Raw genomic sequence first — 8,095 nt, 5'->3', positions numbered from 1 at the left:
AATATTCAAGAAGTACCTTAAACGAAAGAGAAAGCACACGAATCTTGCCATCCAATTCTTCTTCTGCAAAGTAGCGAGGCTTTTTATGTACTTTTGCTCTCTAATTTATCTCTATTTACGCAAAGGGTTTTATTTCAATGTAAACACGTATAAAAGAATACTTTGTTAAAAATAATGTTAAAGGAGTTGCGTAAAAAAAAACGTCTGAATAAAGTTTCTTTACAAAAAAAAACAACTAAGAAACAAGCGCGCCTAAGAAAAACCAGATCGCGATTCACTAAGTCAAAAAACGAAAGAAACAAAGTTTAAAAGGTCTTTCTAGACAACAAATTCTATTTTTGGCAATGCAGTTTTTGTATTTATGCAACCTAACTTTTGTTTGACTTCAATTTTATTTTACGTTTACCTTGTATTTTATCTTGCCTCTTGTGTTTTGTGATGTCAAGCTACATAATCTAAACTTAAAAGAATGAAACTAGGCTAACTTTTCTAGTAGAATATTATGTTGTTGGTTTTGTATGCAGCCTAACTTTAGTTTCATCTATATTTTATTATTTTGCGTTTATCTTATATTTTATCTTGTCTTTTTGAGTTTTGTATTTTGTGATGTCAAGCTACATAATTTAAACTTAAAAGAAGAAAACTAGGCTAACTTTTCTTTGAAAAATTGTTCAAAAACTACCTTACACCGATAGAGATAGCTCACGAATTTAAAAAGTTGCATCTATTCATCTTCTTCTTCAGCAAAGTAAAGCTTTTTATGCACTTTTACTCTCTAACTTACCTATATTTGCGTAAAGGATTTTATTTAATTCAATTTAAACATAACTAGTAGAATATTATGTTGTTGGTTTTGTATGCAGCCTAACTTTAGTTTCATCTATATTTTATTTTGCGTTTATCTTATATTTTATCTTGTCTTTTTGAGTTTTATATTTTGTGATGTCAAGCTACATAAGCTAAACTTTAAAGAGGAAATTTACGCTAACCTGTCTTTGAAAAACTATTCAAAAACTACCTTTAACAAAGTAGCGAGGCTTTTTATGCGCTTTTACTCTCTAACATACCTATTTTTGCGCAAAGGATTTTATTTAATTCAATTTAAACATGCCTAGTAGATTATTATGTTGTTGGTTTTTTATGCAGCCTAACTTTAGCTACATCTATTTTTCATTTTACGTTTGTCTTATATTTTATTTTATCTTTTTGTGTTCTGTGATGTCAAGCTACATAAGCTAATGTTAAAAGAGGAAAGCTGCGCTAACCTTTCTTTGAAAAACTATTCGAAATCTATTTTTGAGATAATCTAGATTTAAAAGAGGAACACTACGCTAATTTTGCTTTGAAAAAACTCTCGAAAACTAACTTATTCGATAGAGACAGCACACAAATTTAAAAAATTGTATCTACTCATCCACTTCTTCTACAGCAAAGTACTGAGGCTTTTTATGCACTTTTATTCTCTAACATACCTATATTTGCGCAAAGGATTTTATTTAACTCAATGTAAACATACATAGAAGAGTATTGTTACCCGTTTGTTTTATGCAGCCTAACTTTAGTTTCATCTATACATTATATTGCGTTTACCTTATATTTTATCTTGCCTTTGTTAGTTTTGTGTTTTGTTATGTCAAGCTTCATAATCTAATCTTAAAAGGGGAAAACTGCGCTAACTTTTCTTTGAAAAAGTACTCAAAAAGGACCTAAATCGATATAGATAGCTCACAATTTTAAAAAGTTGCATATAGTCATCTTCTTCTTCAGCAAAGTATCGAGGCTTTTTATGGATTTTTACTCTAACTTTCCTATATTTGCGCAAAGGACATTATTTAATTCAACTTAAACATGCCTAGTAGATTATTATGTTGTTGGTTTTTTATGCAGTCTAAACTTTGTTACATCTATATTTTACGATTAACTTATATTTTATCTTGCCTTTTTGAGCTTTGTGTTCTGTGATGTCAAGCTACATAGTCTAAACATAAAAGAGGAAAACTACGCTAAACTTGCTTTGAAAAACTATTCAAAAACTACCTTCAACAAAGTAGCGAGGCTTTTCATGCACTTTTACTCTCTAACATACCTACATTTGCGCAAAGGATTTTATTTAATTCAATTTAAACATGCCTAGTAGATTATTATGTTGTTGGTTTTTTATGCAGCCTAACTTTAGTTTCATCTATATTATGTTTTAGGTTTATCATATATTTTATCTTTTCTTTTTGAGTTTTGAGTTTTGTGATGCCAAGCAACTTAAGCTAAACTTAAAAGTGGAATGCTACGCTAACCTTTCTTTGAAAATCTATTCATAAACTACCCTAGACAAAAGCTAGATTTAAAAGAGGAAAACTACACTATTTTTACTTTGAAAAAACTTTCGAAAACTACCTTAATCGATAGAGATAGCACACGATTTTAAAAAATTGCATATAGTCATCCACTACTTCTGCAGCAAAGTAGCGAGGCTCTTTATGCACTTTTTCTCACTAGTTTGCTTATATTTACGCAAAGGAATTCATTTAATTCAATCCAAACATATATAGAAGATTATTATGTTACGATTTTTTTTTTCTTTTATGCAGCCTAACATTTATTTCACCTACATTTTATTTTACGATTAACTTTTATATTACCTTTCCTTTTAGTGTTTTGTGTTTTGTGATGTCAAGCTACATAAGCCAAACTTTAAAGAGGAAAACTACGCTAAGCTTTCTTTGAAAAACTATTCAAAAACTACCTTAAACAAAGTAGCGAGGCTTTTTATGCACTTTTACTCTCTAACATACCTACATTTGTGCATAGGGTTTTATTAGATTCTAGTAGGTTATTACGTTGTTGTTTTTTTATGCAGTCTAACTTTAGCTTCATCTATATTTTATTTTACGTTTATCTTATATTTTATTTTGTCTTTTTGAATTTTGTGTTTTGTGATGTCAAGCTACATAAGCTAAACTTAAAAGAGGAAAGCTACGCTAACCTTTCTTTGAAAAGCTGTTCAAAAACTACCTTAGACATAATCTAGATTTAAAAGAGAAAGACTACGCTATTTTTGCTTTGAAAAATCTTTCGAAAACCACCTTAATCGATAGAGATAGCACAGGATTTTAAAAAGTTGTATCTAGTCATCCACTTCTTTCACAGCAAAGTAGCGAGGCTTTCTATGCGCTTTTACTCTCTAACATACCTATTTTTGCGCAAAGGATTTTATTTAATTCAATTTAAACATGCCTAGTAGATTATTATGTTGTTGGTTTTTTATGCTGCCTAACTTTAGCTACATCTATTTTTCATTTTACGTTTGTCTTATATTTTATTTTATCTTTTTGTGTTCTGTGATGTCAAGCTACATAAGCTAATGTTAAAAGAGGAAAGCTGCGCTAACCTTTCTTTGAAAAACTATTCGAAATCTATTTTTGAGATAATCTAGATTTAAAAGAGGAACACTACGCTAATTTTGCGAAAACTAATTATTCGATAGAGGACAGCACACAAAATTTTAAAAAAATTGTAATCTACTCATCCACTTCTTCTTTTTATGGATTTTTTACTCTCTTATTTACCCAAATTTGCGCAAAGGACTTTACTTAATTCAACTTAAACATGTCTAGTAGATTATTAAGTTGTTTGTTTTTTTTTATGCAGCCTAAACTTTTAGTTTTCATTTTATATTTTTATTTTACGTTTATCTGATACTTTATCTTGTCTTTTTGTGTGTTGTTTTGCAAGCTACATAAGCTAAACTTAAAAGTGGAAAAGTACGCTAACCTTTTCTTTGAAAAATCTATTCAAAAAACTGCCTTAGACATAAGCTAGATTTAAAAGAGGAAGACTACGCTATTTATGCTTTTAAAAAACTTTCGAAAAATACCTTAATCCATTGAGGTAGTGCACGAATTTACAAAGTTGTATCTAGTCATCCACTTCTTCTATAGCAAAGTAGCGAGGCTTTTTATGCACTTTTGCGTTCTAATTTATCTCTGTTTACGCATATGGTTTTTGTTTATTTCTATGTAATGATATACAAAAGAGTATTTTGTTAAAGATTATGCTGCAGGAGCTGCGTAAAAAAACTCTGGCGACCTTTCCTTAAGAAAAAAGCAACTGAAAGACATGTGCGCCTTAGAAAATTCAAATCGCGATTCACCAAATTAAAAGACGAAAAGAACGAACTTTAAAAGCTCTCACTAGACATTTGTGTTTATGATAGGCAATGCAGTTTTTGATTTTATGCAGCCTAACATTTGTTTCATCTATATCTTATTTTACGTTTATCTTATACTTTATCTTGCCTTTTTGAGTTTAGTATTTTGTGATGTCATGCTAAATAAACTATACTTTGCTAATTTTTATTTGAAAAAATATTCAAAAACTACCTGAATTATAAGCTAGATCTAAAGGAGGAAAACTACGCTAACTTTTCTTTAAAAAAAAATATTTAAAAACTACCTTAAACATAAGCTATATCCAAAAGAGGAAAACTATGCTAACTTTTCTTTAAAAAAATATTTAAAAACTACCTTAAACATAAGCTAGATCTAAAAGAGGAAAACTACGCTAACTTTTCTTTGAAAAAATACTCAAAAACTACCTTAAACATAAGCTAGATCTAAAAGAGGAAAACTATGCTAACTTTTTTTTAAAAAAATATTTAAAAACTACCTTAAACATAAGCTAGATCTAAAAGAGGAAAACTACGCTAACTTTTCTTTGAAAAAATACTCAAAAACTACCTTAAACATAAGCTAGATCTAAAAGAGGAAAACTACGCTAACTTTTCTTTGAAAAAATACTCAAAAACTACCTTTAAACATGATTTAAATTTAAAAAAGGAAAACTACGCTAACATTTCTTTGAAAAAATATTCAAAAAGTACCTTAATCGAAAGAGATAGCACACGAAATTAAAAAGTTGCATTTAGTCATCCGTTTCTTCTTCATCAAAGTAGCGAGGCGTTTATGCACTTTTTATTCTCTAAGTTATCTCTACTTACGCAAATGGCTTTTGTTTATTTCAATGTAAAACTTTTCAAAAGAGTATTTTGTTAAAGATTATGCTGCAGGGGCTGTGTAAGAAAACTCTGGTGACCTTTCTTTAAGAAAAAGCAACTAAAGTAGATGTGCGCCTAAGAAAATCCAAATTGCGATTCACTAAATTAAAAGACATATACAACAAACTTTAAAAGTGAAACTATTTTTACAAGCGTATTTGGTAAAGATGAAATGTTCTTATGACATTTTAACGTTACGAAAGGGATTTTCTTCTGTTCAAATATTTATTACAATTTAAAGTGTTAAATAATGTTACAGAAACGACCTAAAACGCCTGTTGTATTAATTTAAACGAACAAAATAGATAAAAAAAAAAGAAAAACTATCATTAAAAAAAAAAAAGTAAAAAAAGAAAAGAAATAGAAGTTGAGGAAAAATAAAAATAAGAACTTCTAACAAAGAGCTCTTCTTTTTATTTTTCAGATTTTAGATGCTTAATTCCTTGAATGAAAAGTTGAACTGATGACCCACTACTAAGGTTGTTCCTAGCCTTCCGTTCTCAAACTAGGCCATTCTGAGAGGCTGTTTGATTAAGTACCGTTGATAGTAGTATCGCACGTAAGAGACTTCTAAAACTCTGATTATTAATTCCTTGAATGAAGAGATGACTTCATACTCACTAACGAGGTTGTTCTTAGCCATCCGTTCTTAAACTAAGCAAAACAGTGAAGTTGTTTGATTAAGTATCACAGTTTGCTGATTTGCACATGCACCATTGCCGAAACTGTGATGCTTGGTTCCTTGATTGGATTGAAGAAGCTCATCACCATGCATTTTACAAGCTGTCCGTTGTTATGTTTTGCAATTCAGTGGTTCTGTTTTGCAATTCATTTTCTGTTTGTTTAAGTATCATCGATGGTGGTGTCGTGCATGCAAACTTTCCGAAACTCTGATGCTTGTTTTTCTTGAATGGAGAGATGAGCTTATACTTTAGGTGACTTTTAAAACTGCAGTAATTAGTGCCTCGAATGGAGAAACGAACTCATTCATTACAGACCAAGGTTGTTCCTGGCCATCCGTTAACATATTAGGCAACAGTACAGCGAAGCTGTTTGTTTTACAAGCTTTTGTCGTTTCGAGAAATCACTACATTAAGCATTCGATGGTGATACACGACTGATGGCCAGGTTCTGATTTTCGAATGAAAAGAAGAGTCGCATCCGACCACCGGTCGGCTTTCGACGCAAAACAGCTGTACACACTCGTCCAACGATCCAGTGACTAACTGTTGCAACGAGAAAGTTAGCTTTATTTGTCGTGCAGATTGTCCGCTTGGACGTAAAATGCTAGAAATTTGCTGAACGCTCGGTTTGCGCCGCCCAAGAGTCATTCTGTTTCTGCGTTGCCAGCGTCTGTCGGCTAAATACAACTGAAGACTCCGCGCAAGCTTTTTCACCGCAAAAGTTGTACAGAGCCACACCGAAGGCTAAAATCGACTTTAAGGTCGAAGGTTAAAATCGACCCTAGAGGTTTGAAAACGACGTCACGAAATTTTCAAGACATCATCGAAGAAAATTACGGCGGCCAGATGCAACTCTTAGTACTAACTCTACTAATCTTAGTACGTTAAGCATTCCAGTCGAGAGATCAGACGTTTTTTCGTCACCTAAGAGACCGGCCGATGCGTTTGCGACGCTGCGGAAAGAAAGAAGATGGCAAACCACAGGGTTGTTACCGTAACAAACCTCCGTGAGTACCTCCATCTCGAGTGGCTTTTGAAGAAACGTTCGTTTTAAACTCAAAGGGATGGTTGTTAAAGCTCACAAACGCCTGGTTAACGATTTTCTAACGGCAGACACCGTGTTTACAATGGATACAGACCGATTAACTGAGCCCAAAGCGCAAGATCTATCAGAAAACTCCTCTAGGTCGATGCAACGAGACGACTAGACACGTGCGTCTAAAGGCATTTTACAATTGAAGGACGCCCCTCGTGGGCCCTTTAACCTTAACACTAAACTCCTGCTTGATATCCTCGTCCCCAGGTTTCCAAACCGTAACCCCAACCCCCTCTAATCCTAACCCCCTTACCCTCTAACTCTCCCCCCTCAAAAAAACAAAAAACATAAAAAAGCAAACAAAACGAAAAAAAAACTTGCTTCCCTCCTCACTTTTAGCTCTAGGATGCAACACCTTTTTGCCGCCCTCCGCTAGAAGGGAGTAGGGAGTAACGAAAGCTTGACATCAAAGTAGCGTTTTGTATGAGATTTGTTTGCCAAAATTTGAGCGTTTTTAAAAAAGCCAAGACTTCGTCAGAGGGGTTTCTTCTTTTCTCCTAAAGCTATCGATCGATTAAAAAGCTCAAAGCAAAGAAATTCAAAACAAAATACAAAAACGGGAAGTTTTAGTTTCTGCACCACAAGCCAAGCACTAGTTCAAACTGGAGATAATAAAAGGAAATCGAATGATCTCACTTCTCAGACCACTGAGCTGCCATTGGTCGGCAGTCTCTTGTTTGGAGACCATTGAGCTGCCATTGGTTGGCTGTTTAATCGTTGCGATTGGTCGGCAGTTTTATCGTTGGAGACCATTGAGAGATATAAAAGGAATTTTTTTTTTTGAGCACAACATTAAACGTTAAATCGTTAGATGTTGTTATAAAGGCACCATTAGAATGCGATGTCCTCAAATATTTTCCTCGATATTTTAATAAGTAAACAAAAACAAAACTAAGTCTTGCAACTGGCGAAAACTTTCAATAAGCAAACAAAGCAACAACTTTCCTTTCGAGTTTTTTACATTTTAAACAAAAGACAAACAAAGAAAAAAAAAAAACAAACAAAAACAAAAACAAAAACAAAAAAACAAAACAAAAACAAAACAGAAAAGGGAGAATGAGTGAGTCGACTGATTTCGCTCAACTGTCTTAAACGAGAAGTCATAAACGTTTGCTTGTGCCAGCAAGTTGCAAATTAAGTTGTAAATGAACTGCACCGCAAAAACTTAACCACAGTTTATTAAGCATATTAAGCCTTTGCTGACATGTTAAGACATTTTAAGCCTTTGCTATTATCATGAGGCTTTTGCTCCACGAGCCAAAAAAG

Source organism: Hydra viridissima, unplaced genomic scaffold, assembly GCF_058129835.1.
Source record: "Hydra viridissima isolate aposymbiotic clone 2 unplaced genomic scaffold, HvirCarnegie_v1 scaffold_51, whole genome shotgun sequence".
NCBI classification, from domain to species: domain Eukaryota; kingdom Metazoa; phylum Cnidaria; class Hydrozoa; order Anthoathecata; family Hydridae; genus Hydra; species Hydra viridissima.
This window is presented reverse-complemented; position numbering follows the sequence as displayed.